The sequence below is a fragment of the Podarcis bocagei genome, assembly GCF_964188305.1.
Source record: "Podarcis bocagei genome assembly, chromosome: 1".
Taxonomy (NCBI): Eukaryota; Metazoa; Chordata; class Lepidosauria; order Squamata; family Lacertidae; genus Podarcis; species Podarcis bocagei.
In genome coordinates this window covers 70,486,811-70,499,927 of record NC_138125.1, presented here as the reverse complement: position 1 = coordinate 70,499,927, position 13,117 = coordinate 70,486,811, and the positions used below count along the sequence as shown (strand labels likewise).

Genomic DNA, 13,117 nt, shown 5'->3' with positions numbered 1-13,117 from the left:
CTTGCAGCAGAAGCAAATTGGTATAAAATGTTAAGAGGTCTCTTACAAATCTGCTTGTTTCCAGATGAATCCCTGAAATAAAAACAAACTGCATTTTCTTTCCACTCTGGAATTAAAACTGCTGGCTTCTGAACCCCCCCCCCTTTTTTTAAGAGAGCTTTGTATTTATCACAGTCAGAACCACAGGAGGACCTGCACGTGAGAGACTGAATGTCTAGCACTATTTGCTCTTAGTGTCTTGCCCTTGTCAAGACTTACAATGAGAGGGGAGTGGGGAAACCTAGAGAATTAAAAATTGCGCCACTTGTACTTAAGGACTTAAAAGATGAAGAACCAACTAAAGAGCACGTTGGATGCCAAGAGACTGGCTCACACAAGCCGGTAGACCCTTTGTGGCCATCTTGGGAGCTTGTAAAGCAGCCACACTGGGGCTGGGCAGCATGCATGCTGTTTGAAGACTCACGTGCTTCTGGGTTTTGTGCAATCACAGAAGCTCCAGAAAGAGGTGTTGCAATGAGGAAAATAACAGCAGTCACATATCCGCTGAGTCAGGGGTAGCCAAAGCAGTGCCCTCACTCCTAGTAGTTCCAGCTAGTGCGGGTTGATAGTCAGGGATTTGAGGAGTTCACAAATCTGGCATTCCCCAACATTTTGGCTGCCCCTGCACAAATTGAAGGCATTGGCTAACACACACAATAGGGGCCTGGCCATGAGCACCAGTTCGTCTCACAGTGGAGTAATTTACTTGAAAGATTCCCTCACCTCATATGTTCCCACTCCACCACTTAGATCTGCCAAGCTGGCACTTTTGCAAGTGCCTCAAAGCAGCCATTTCACACTTGCCCCAAATCAAATCTTTTAGTGTGACGTCGCCTGCACTTTGAAATTCCCCGCAGGCAGAGCCTGTCCAAGCATGCCTACCAATGCGTGTGATTTTATGAGGTATACTTTAAAAATAAATAAATTACTGATTTTATTTTATATTTAATTTTATGATATAACTTGCTCTTGATTATTGCTTTTCAATGGCATTTTAAAAGAATATTCTAGCCACGTGGAGGTCTTTTGTTCTAGAAAGCGGACTTCAACTTTTGTTAAATAAACCCTGGATCCCTTCCAGTCGGGATTCAGGCCTCATCACGGGACTGAAAGTGCCTTGGTCGCGCTGGTCGATGATCTCCAGCAGGCTAGGGACAAAGGTGAGAGCTGTTTCCTAGTTCTGCTGGATCTCTCGGTGGCTTTTGATACCATCAACCATAACATCCTTCTGGGCCGTCTAGAGGGGCTGGGAGCTGAGGTCGATTGCCTGGATACCGAGGTCTAGTACTGAGGGCCTTCTGGCGGTTCCCTCATTGCGAGAAGCCAAGTTACAGGGAACCAGGCAGAGGGCCTTCTCGGTAGTGGCACCCGCCCTGTGGAACACCCTCCCACCAGATGTCAAAGAGAAGAACAACCACCAGACTTTTAGAAGACATCTGAAGGCAGCCCTCTTTAGGGAAGCTTTTAATGTTTAGCAGACTACTGTATTTTAATACTTTGTTGGAAGCCGCCCAGAGTAGCTGGGGAAACCCAGCCAGATGGGCAGGGTATGTATGTATGTATGTATGTATGTATGTATGTATGTATAAATAAATAAATAAAATAATAATAATTATAAACTAATATTGAATCAGACTCAAGGTGGAAGGAATGGGAAAGTCAGTGACAGAATGCCCATAAATTTGCTACTAATTTCAACACATTAGGGGACAGTAACAAATGTTTTCATTTCTTTGTTAAAGGTATTGTACAAGATAGTAATAATATAATACTGTATAAAACAACAGATTAAAAAGATAAGTAACAACTAAAACATAGCCGCTAATTAAAATTGGATCTTAAGGCAGCCCTGTATAGGAAAGTTTTTAATGTTTGATGTTTTATTGCGTTTTAATATTTTGTTGGGAGCAGCCCAGAGTGGCTGGGGCAACCCAGTCAAGATGGGCAGCATATAAATAATATCATCATCATCATCAACACCACCACCAATATCACAAAAAATATTAGACATAGCAGCTCTTACGGGTGGTATCCAACAAAGTAGTCTACTAGTGGAAGACCTTCTGTCTGTGCAATACATTTTCCCTCCCTTTCCTTATCCTATGGCTTTCCCCCAACTGTGCAGAGCAGATTTGAGGGGGTGCATAGGAGGAGAGAGTGCAGTTCCACTGTGCAAACAGAAATCCTTATGCTAATGGAACTGCTTTGTTGGATTCTGCCTTCTGTTCATGAGTACAGTGGTGCCCCGCAAGACGAATGCCTCGCAAGACGGAAAACTCGCTAGACGAAAGAGTTTTCCGCTTTGGAGGTGCTTCGCAAAACAAATCTCCTATGGGCTTGCTTCGCAAGATGAAAATGTCTTGCGAGTTCCTGCAGGTTTTTTCCCCTCCCCCCCTTTTTCTAAGCCGCTAAGCCGCTTATCAGCTGATCCAATAAGCTGTTAAAAGCCGCTAATAGCGCTAATAGCGCTAATCCGTCAATGGGCTTGCTTCGCAAGACGAAAAAACCGCTAGACGAAGAGAATCACAGAACGGATTCTTTTCGTCTTGCGAGGCACCACTGTATTATAGAGGATCACTGATAATTTAACTGGTTGGAAGGGGAAAAGTAAGAAGCTGGGTTATATTACATTCCTGATGAAAAAAACATATAAAAGCAACATATGAACTGGCATTTTATCAAGGTAAAAAGACACATTTCTCACTTGGCAAGAATTTTGGATGGTTATTTTTCTTTTTGAGTTAAGATTTATTTGATGTACAACCCACAACCATGAAAATAAATGGGAATGTTGCTATTTGGCTAAACAGGTTAAAGGTTGCTGGCTAACAAAGTATGTTTACTACCTTACATGTTGACTTGGAGGTAAGCTTCGCTGAGTTCAATGTGAGTTCAATGGAATTTTCCTCTACTGTGAGTCTAGTTTTATTTCATTGTATGTGAAATAAATTATGGTGAAAAGTTGAAGAACAGAGGCACAAATAAAGGCCAAGAAAAAAAGAAATTTTTGCATAACCCAGTAAAGCTGCAATTATAAGTATGCTTACCCAGAAGTCTCAATGAGACCAACACAGCTTCTGTGGATACATTATTAGGAACATTCTGTAATGTAATTCTGCAAACCAGAATGGAATTCTGCATTTTTTTTTTAAAAAACCACAACACTTGAATTAACTTTGTTTAGAATTTTTCTTATTCCTGTTTGCAGTTGAATTTTTAATATTGTCTTAAACCAATTTGCTGCTAAATATGGATGTGGTATCTAAATAAAATGTAGATTTAAACATTTGCTGAGAGACATTTAACATATGAACTGTCACTGCAAACACTTGTTTCATACAATACTAATGGTCACACTCTATTTGTATGGACATCTTCCGTAATTTCTCTAATATCACTGAAACCACATGGGGCTTGGACTGACTCTCCAACTGAAGGCAGTGGGAACTTTTCCTGTGGCAGAGTTTTAACTGGGCAGAATGCTCACAATATTGAGCATGAGTCAGCCAAAGTGAAATTAATTTAACAAGTCCCTTTTACTCCAATGGAAGAGTTAAGCACGTGCATAAATCTCTCCCATGGAGATCAACAGGTTCAAGAGTGCTAACCCCCGTAGCCTGCAATATTTCTATTACATTTGCAAAAAAAAGAAAAGAGCAGAAAATCTTAGGTAGAATGGTGTAATGCTTAATGCATCAAAAACTAAAAATAGGCTGCCTGTACCCTGTTGAGAATATCCTGTGGAGATAAAAATCACAATCTAGGCTTGGCTGATTTTGTTTGGCAAAATGTAAAATACTATACACAAAACTATCGAGAATTTGATTTACTTGCAATAGCTGTGCCAAGCACAACTGGAGGAAAGAGGTATCTCTTTCAAGAAGTAGTTTTTGGGCTGCAGAATTTTCAGAACAGTGGTACCTTGGTTCTTGAACGTAATCCGTTCTGGGAGTCCGTTCGACACCCAAAATGGTTCGAAAACCAAGGCATGGCTTCCAATTGGCTGCAGGAGCTTCCTGCACTCAACTGGAAGCTGCGTCCGACGTTTGGCTTCTGAAAAATGTCCGCAAACCAGAACACTCATTTCCGGGTTTGTGGTGTTCAGGAGCCGATTAGTTCATGAGCAAATCTTGGTACCGTTCAAGTACCAAGGTACCACTGCATAGTATAATGTAGTCCCTGAGGTTTGGGGGGTCATCTGTGCACTGGGCAAACTGCTAACTTTTCTTATAGGATTATTGAGGGAATAAACGATGTATAAGGAATTGCAATGTACTTTATACATGTGCTATAGAAATGGGGGGAGGGGGAAATAGTTATAGGATAACTTATCTTGTGTCCTGGACACATTCCTAACTATGTGTTCTAAGTTGGGGTTCATCAGGTGCTTGTGTCCCAGGGACCCTAAGTGACGGCATCTTTCTCCCTTTCATTCCCATGTTTACCGAAATGCATATATTAGAGGGAGTGCACATAAATGTGCATATATTAGTGAGAAAAACATTTAAAACACACTATACATGGGAAAATTTTCTTGCAAAAATGTTTGTATCAGGCGAAACCGCATGCAAAATATGTACATTAAGAGAAATTTGCACTAAAATGAATTTTCATGAGGCCATTTAAAACAAAAAAACTGATGCAGAAATGTGGAAAATGAGAACCTGAAACTGTCAGATTTGTCCCATCTCTTATATATACATCAGCGGTAGCATATCTAAGGCTCTGGTGAAATTTTACAGAGGCACCTGGGACATTCAAGAACTTACAAGAGACTAAGGTCGTCTGGCTCCGGGGCTACATTTGATTACCCAAAGCATCCAAATATTTAACAATGTGTGAGAAAGAAACCCCTGTTTAAAAAGCTTTCAGCCTGATTTGTATATTGCATGGGGAGGTTTGTCTTCTCTATTATGCCATAACACCCTCAAAAGTTCAGCAGTAGGGTGAAGACATGAAACAGCACAGCATTGGATTTGAGATCCTTATTTTTAGCAGAACAGAGTTATACTCAGTCAAGGAAATTAAACAGAATTTTCAAATGCACTTTGTCTCCTATGTGAGTTAATGCTACGCTGTTTTGATTTGATTTCTCCTCATGGCTATGTATTTACATAAATTCATCACAGACCCACATATGGGGTGCACATTTTGCATCTCCTGGTGTACGTTATTTATTTTACTCATGTGATTTACATTACCTCAAATGTGCGTGGAGTAAATAAACAAGCCAAATAAATTCTAACTGTGGATAAAAACCATACTTCTCAACAGAGTGAACCTATTATTGATTCAAATACCCATATTTCTCCTTTTATAGTGAACCAAGCTTACAGTGTGCAGAATGTTGACTAAAATGAAATGTGTAAGACGGGGCTTTAAGTTGCATATTCTGGGTAAGAACCAAGCACACACAAAGGCTTCCAAACAGGTCTCCTCAGCTAGGCAAGGAACTGCAGGCATTGCACCTGGAGCCGCCATCTCTGATCCCAGGAGGTGTCCCAAGCCCACTTCAGAAAGCCGTAATTGCAATGATCAGCTTTTTTTGAGAAACGAGAGGCTTGATTTTGTGCCCCTTGCTTCTCACTTTGCAACAGATTGATAGGATTACTCCTCTGTAGAGGAGTAAACACAGCTCCTCCTGAAACTGGCCGGGTGGGGTCAGCACGATGCTCACAGGGGTCCTGCTCTTCATTTGATTATTGTGATATAATTTTCCTTTATAAAGGAAACACACAGTGACTCATAATGAAAATATAAAGGAATTCAAAGTTGTTTACTACAAGTCTAAAACAAAAAAACATTTTGACAAAGATGCCACTTACCCTTTCTATGGCAGAAGGACTTTCCCTTTGCATGTTTAAAGCATTTTCATAGAACAAAGAGAGAGGTTTGCAAATATTAAGAGCTGCATGTGGACTGCTGCTTGGGAGGGAAAAGACCATAGGGGTGCTGAAGGCTGGATGAGAATTCAAATTCGCACAAAGAACAAAGCTAAATATTATAGTTATCGGTAGAATTTAGCAGTACAACAAGTGTGTGACAATGAGCCAGCAAGAGTAGCAGAAATAATACAATGGAATGCTAGTTTCGTTCCACAATTTAGCTCTGTTTTGGAAAAAGAAAGAGGGCTGCAGCCAAATGAATTGCTCATAGGGATAATCATGAAACGTCTTCCGGATTCTTATTACTGCATACAGGCAGGGCTTTCCCGCAATGTCAAGGGAAGTTATTTATAGGCGGCAACGGGTGCCCAATGTGTTAATGAGGGACTAGTCTGCAGCCACGGTGAGTTGATGGGAGGCTATCGACATTTTTATTCACTACACTGCATTAGCTCTGAAGTAGGCACCACACAATTACGGCCTTTTCATTTTGTGAAAATCAGCTCAGATTTAGCTCAATGTTCGAATGGACGGAACTGCATCCCAACCAGAAAATAGCTTCAGGTTGGGGCAGAGGTATTATGAGATTGGGATGTGCTCAGGACCAGCCTTTTTATCTCGGTTCGGAGATTACTCTGGACTGTTTCCCAGCCATTATATGCCTTGGGAAGTGCTGGCTGGGGCTGATGGAGCTGTGGTCCAAAGGGGGTGGGGGCACCACGTTGGTGAAGGCTGCCTCGAGCCTAGTTTCCTCCACATATCAGCATCTTGTAGCAAACTGTGTAAAGCTGATCACACTATCTCACAGACCTCCTTGCAACCATATCGCTATTCCTCTATAGCTGCAGGATCTCAAGGTGTGCTTCTGGAATGCACTACAGAACAATTTCCACCTTCTGCAATTGTCTTAAGGCAATGTACAATAAAAAAGGCCAAAAAAAGGTTTTAAAACCCTAAACAATACAAAATAGACACTCAAGGCATTTCCCACTTATCCAACTAAGAACAAAACCTGTTGGAACAAATATGACATCAGCTGTTTCCAAAAAGCACAGGTAGCAGCACCTGCTGTATCACGACTGAGGTGCTATTCCACAGAGCAGCGGCAGGTTCACTAAAAGCCCTGCTCTGAGTTATTGTGGAGTGGGCCTCTGAGATCTTTGGGACTTGCAGAAACTCTTCCACAGACTGAAGGGATTTGTTGGGTATCTAAGGGATAGTATATGATCCTACTTGTGTTTACGTTCCCCGTTCATGCTTAACACCTGAACAGGAATTGTCTGTTGATTGATCCAGGCTGTACATTTCTGTACACTTATAAATATTTGGTGTGTGCTTAGTTATTTTACTTATAGGCAGCTTAGTATATATGCAACCTCTTAAAGTCACAATTTGGAGTCTGCCTCTAAAACGTGTACTGTGTGAAGTGACCCTAAACGAGCTAATTGGATTTGGAAGAAGAAGAAGAGTTTGGATTTGATATCCCGCTTTATCGCTACCCTAAGGAGTCTCAAAGCGGCTAACAATCTCCTTTCCCTTCCTCCCCCACAACAAACACTCTGTGAGGTGAGTGAGGCTGAGAGACTTCAAAGAAGTGTGACGGGCCCAAGGTCACCCAGCAGCTGCATGTGGAGGAGCGGAGACGCGAACCCGGTTTCCCAGATTACGTGACTACCGCTCTTAACCACTACACCACAGGAGCGCTGAACTCATGTGCATCCTTCATGTCATTTCACTTTTATGACATATTAGATATGTATTTTTTACTGATGCATTACTCTCCTACTTGACATATCAACATATATAATTAAAAGGGCAAAATATCTTAAGACGTGCAATCTTTTCGAGTGCTTTTACTTGAGAAAATGCATATTCCATGCAACACTGACAAGGCAATCCTATGCATGTTCCCTCAGAAGTAAGCTGAATCTCAAGGAAGCTTCCTCTCAAATGTACATGGGATTGCAGCCTCAGCAGATTTTAAGGTCTGTTTCCTCACAAGCTATTTTTGACTGTTTTGTTCCCCTCATTCTTTGCTTGTGATCTTCAAGGTACCACCTTGGTCACTTTGGTAGCTCTCTCCTTACATCACAGTTGCTGACGTGGGATGTTTCTCTTTTGTGCAGTGCTGGACTGAAAGCTTTCTTTTAGCAAAGGAAAACTGGTTATATGACATGCCCAATTTAATTCTCATTCCAGTTTCTTTTCTTATAAAATATAAAATGTATATAAAAATGTTTTTATAAGACAGTATCTTACAAGCCAAACAATTATATATATAAAAAAGAAAGGTGTCGTTGTATGTCATTTAGATCAGTATTTCCCCCATTATTTTTACATTTGAAAGCCAAGACTACACTTCTGGTTCATAAGTCCATCCCTGTTTAAGAGCTATGGAGAATTCTGGCAGCTTCCATACAGGGTCCTTGCTGTAAAATAGCCATGCTTTGTTCACTCACTTTGTTCACTCACTACAGGGAACCTGCATGACAGTATGATAAAAATATGCTCCTCCCAGGTTATCAGCTTTCATTTTTGTCATAGCTCAGAAAATCAGACCTTTTTAAATTAACAAATTGGAACAGCCGCACAGTTCCCTCACTATGTAGCTATTCGTACTGGTTATAGTCGGTTGTACGTCCAGCCACACTACCTTCTCTATTGGTCTATCTCACCTATCTAAGAATCAACTCTATCTTTCCCTTTTCCAATGCCTTTATATCCATTTTTCTTCTCTCCCCTTAAACTCTGCTAGATTTTAAAAACATGAAGCTGATTTATTATTATTATTATTCCAGCAAAAAGCTTGCGATGTTCTCCCTAGTACCACGGTTAGCTGCTACATACAGTCTTCAGCTGTGACCCAGCACAGGAGAAAAGAATGTAGAGTTTTAGGCAGGCAATCTGCTTCCACATGTGTTTTTTATTTTATGGTTCATGGTATCTATTAAACTATATGGACGTTTCACAACACAAATGTCTGAAAGAAAACAAATTAGAATCCACTATCTTAATTTGTAAGTTACAAAATACATAAACACAATGCTTCCTAAAATTGAGAAGTCAATGTGTCTGTCTCAGGAGACAGAGCTGTTTCTTAGCCATTCTGAATGATTATGAACTGTATTTCAGTCCAAAAATAACATTTTTTAATCTACAGTTCCAGAAATGGATGTGAAACTTACACTGCTCCCTTTCCTACATATACTCAAGAATAGCTGAAGTATCCTTACAATGATTTTGGAATTAACGGGCATGGAATAGATTTTCTCCGACCTAGAATAATATCATTTTACAGCTTATTTTCTCATTCAAGTGGAACAGAGAAAATGACCAGCTCTGCTTTCAGGTCTTTAGAATGACATTTCTACATATTCAAATCAAAATTTAGCTGTCATTTTCCTCTTTCTTTCTTTCTTTCTTTCTTTCTTTCTTTCTTTCTTTCCTATGAGCTGAAATCACCACCCTTCCCCCTTCTCCTCTCATTTTTGAACAGCTTATGATATCAAAGAAGAGAGAAACTGAGGCCTATAAGAATCTAACCATAGACAGGACTTGGTGTACACCTGTCTGCAAGTGGACACACCAGAGATAAGCAACCTGTGAACCTCTAGATTCTGGTGCATCTCAATGCCCTTCAACCATTTAGCATAATCAATGGTCAGGGATGATGGACGTTGTAACCACAGGCCCCCATTCCCCGAGCAACTACAAACCTAATGCATAAGATTGTGCCAAAGGAGTTCCAGGTGTCTGGATTTGTGCCTTTTGAATGGTGCACCTAGTGTTTTTTTTAATTATTAATTTAACATTGTTGCTGTTGTTGTTCAGACTCTGCCATTGGCCCAGAATGAAATTAACAAAAACAATGTTTAAACAATGCAAAAAAACAAAACAAAAAACCCCCCCAGAATCAGGGGATGACTTCAGGGGGGTATTATTGGGTTGTTGTTTTTATTTTGAGTATATGTGTGTGTGTGTGTGTGTGTGTGTGTGTATATATATATATATATATTGTGGTTTTTATGTTGACATTTTCTGTAAACTGCCTTGAAACCTCCAGGTATAGGGCGGCATAATAATAATAATAATAATAATAATAATAATAATAATACTGTAAATGAGAATAAAACAGGATCAGGGAGTACAACAAACTTCAGCCAGCAAAAAAACAACAAAACCCCCCCCAACAAACCTCAGCAATATACAGTGGTGCCCCGCAAGACGAACGCCTCGCAAGACGGAAAACCCGCTAGACGAAAGGGTTTTCCGTTTTGGAGGCGCTTCGCAAAACGAATTTCCCTATGGGCTTCCTTCGCAAGACGACAGCCCATAGGGAAATCTCTGGGACAGCGGGGAAGCGCAGCACGTCTTCCCCACTGTCCTCGGACCTCCTCCGAAGGCTGGCGGTGGGGCGGAGAGACCTCCTCCCGCCGCCAGCCTTTGGAAGGCTGCTCTGAAGCCTGGCGGTGGGGCGGAGAGACCTCCTCCCGCCGCCAGGCTTCGGAAGGCTCCCCCGAAGGCTGGCGGTGGGGCAGAGAAACCTTCTCCCCGCGCCAGCCTTCGGATGGCTGTCCTGAAGACTTGCGGTGGGAGGAGGGTTTTCCTTCCCACCGCCAACATTCAGAATGCTGTTCTGAATGTTGGCGGTGGGGAGGAAAAACCCTCCTCCCACCGCAAGCCCCGGGAACAGAGGAGAAGCGCTGCGCCCCTTCCCTTCTGTTCCCCTACCGGTCCTGAAGGCTTGCGGTGGGGAGAAAAGCCCTTCTCCGCACCGCCAGCCTGGCAAGCGGTTTCCATAGGAACGCATTAATCGATTTTCAATGCATTCCTTTGGGAAACGGTGCTTCGCAAGACGAAAAACTCGCAAGAAGAAAAAACTTGCTGAACGAATTAATTTCGTCTTGCGAGGCACCACTGTATTCAACAAACCCAGCGTGACCCAAGAGCTTGCTGAAATAAAATCACCTCAACGTGGCAACACAAAGCCATCAAAAGAGAAAATTCTTTCTGGGAGGAAATTGCAAAGTATTTCTGAAAAGAGCCTCTTCTCCCTGCCCCTCAAAAAATGGCAAGAACCCACGGGTATTTCAAATGGTGAGGGGCCACAGAGCCGTGTCTTTGAGGGAGATCTTAAACTTTGACTGAGTTCATATTGTAACTTGTTTCTGCACACAGGATGAGTGCTGCAGCAGTGGTGGGGAGGGGTCAACGGCAGCCTGCCTAGGTGCTTTCCCCAACCTGGAGGTGGGTCTATTGGTCTGTAGGCTTTTGATTTATATTGAAATTAGAACTTTATATTGTAGGTGACAAAGTCCTATGATAAACAGAATAGGACAAAAAATCAAGAAAAGGGAACATCAAATTAAGAATAACCCATTGCAGTTTGCCTCAGGAAAGGAGGAGACTTCAAATAGCATGCTTGTTCCTTGTTTTGGTCCTCAGGCTGCTTACTTCATGCTCAAGTCAGTTTTAAGAAAATAAACAGCTTCGCAGACATCTACTTCATTACAGACGCGATAATGATGGAACATATGATGCACGGCATCAAAACACAGTGATAAAACCTTCACCAGACACACTTTGTAGGCCATCCCCCCCCCCCCCCCAGTGATTTGCAAGAGTCTGGGGAACTTTCTGCTGATACTAAAAGAGCCAGCCAGCTAGAATGTGGCACAAGAGAGAGAGAGAAAAACATATATCTCCCTAGCATCTCATGAAACGAACCTGTATAGCTCAGCCAACTGCCTTCGTCACTCTTACTGAAATATCCTGAAATGACTAATCCCTACAAAAACACATTTTAAAAAGGTTTTAGAGATTCCACCCCACCACCTCCATCCCAAGCTGAAGCTGATGGCCTGTCTGTGTCCAAGAAGGGCATTTTCTCTCTAGAGTCTTGTTGAAATATAAGCTTGGATGGGCAACTGCAGTAACCTGGTTGATTTGATTAGCTACTCATTTACTGAAACTGTTATGACTTCAGGAAACAAAGACTGGCTTGGTACAGACAACTTCCTTTTTCGCTTCTAGCAGCCCTCGGTGATGATGTTTTGAGCAGCAGAATTCATTTAAGGCTACCATAAATGTCACTGTCATAACTTCATCAGACAGAGCTGAAGGTCAGAGTTGACATTACATCAATGATGGTTCATTTATTATATCACTGTCCGCTTGTTTGGTGTGTTTTTTTTAAAAAGTCATTAAAAGGGGTTGCTTTATGTATTCCAAAACAAAAAACAAAAACATTTTAAAATAATCATGATTACTTCCAAGGAGCTACAGAAGTTAAAGAACTAAACTTACAATAACTTCAGTAAAATCAGATGAAAATTGCACTGGTGATTGCTATGGTCTACTGTCTGTATACAGAAAGGAAGACTCTACCTAAGCCAAGTTGCTGAGATCTAGAATCTTGAAAAAGGAACAAGTTTCCCCTCTCTGAGCAGCCAAATGCAGCTAGTGAATGCACCTGACTTTATCATGGCCAGTCTGCTTCCACACTAGGCAAACAATGCAGAGACTGCTTTGTGCCTAACCACAAGGGTTATGGTGAAGATGTGATTAGTTCCAAAATACTGCTAAGAGGTGACTTGGACCTTCCCCTTCACACATACAACATCTATGCCACAAGCAGTAGTGGGATGTACTCATAGGAAAAGTGCAATACTTCAAATAGTGTGGAAACTGTGGCTTACCATGGAAAAAGAATGACTGGGTAGCACCAGGATTCATCCATCTGAAGGCAGCCTTAGTCTTCCGCAAGTCCCATCCATGGCTTCCAGTGATGGCTTGTGAGGGGCAGTGGTGGCACTGCACTTAATGGGATGACAATGGGGCAGGGCAAGGTGGCAGCAAGGTCAGGGCGCTTGGCCAGCAGGAGCTTTGCAGGTCAATGCTGAGGACCACAAAGCTCTTTACTTTAAAATAGTTTCAGTTAGCTGCATTAGAAACTTCAGCATTCTCCAAAACCTTCAGATGACGTTCAGAAGCAATAGGATGTCAATCAGTGATTGACATCCATCAAAGTTCAAAGGAGGTTGCTGTAACCACCAATCACCTAATCAGTGATTACGGCAACCTCAGTTGAAGATGTGCTTTCAGTACCCATCAGCTGATTGGTGCTGGGAGCGCACATTCCAAGAGGTTCCTTGTAACCAAAGATCAGCTGATTGACAGCAATAATCGAGCTT

At 41.8% G+C, this 13,117-nt stretch overlaps 1 protein-coding gene and 1 long non-coding RNA gene across 4 annotated transcripts in view; one reads left to right on the top strand and one right to left on the bottom strand.

Annotated features, from left to right (window-relative positions):
• Positions 1–13,117, bottom strand: part of GALNT18 (polypeptide N-acetylgalactosaminyltransferase 18) — a 364,667-nt gene that overhangs the window by 29,034 nt on the left and 322,516 nt on the right. The gene's annotated exons all lie outside the window — the stretch shown is intronic.
• Positions 7,818–13,117, top strand: part of LOC308583807 — a 42,623-nt gene continuing 37,323 nt past the window's right edge. For both annotated transcript variants that reach the window (XR_014006414.1, XR_014006415.1), the window contains exon 1: positions 7,818–7,909. This is a non-coding gene — a long non-coding RNA (uncharacterized lncRNA). The remainder of the gene's footprint in view (positions 7,910–13,117) is intronic.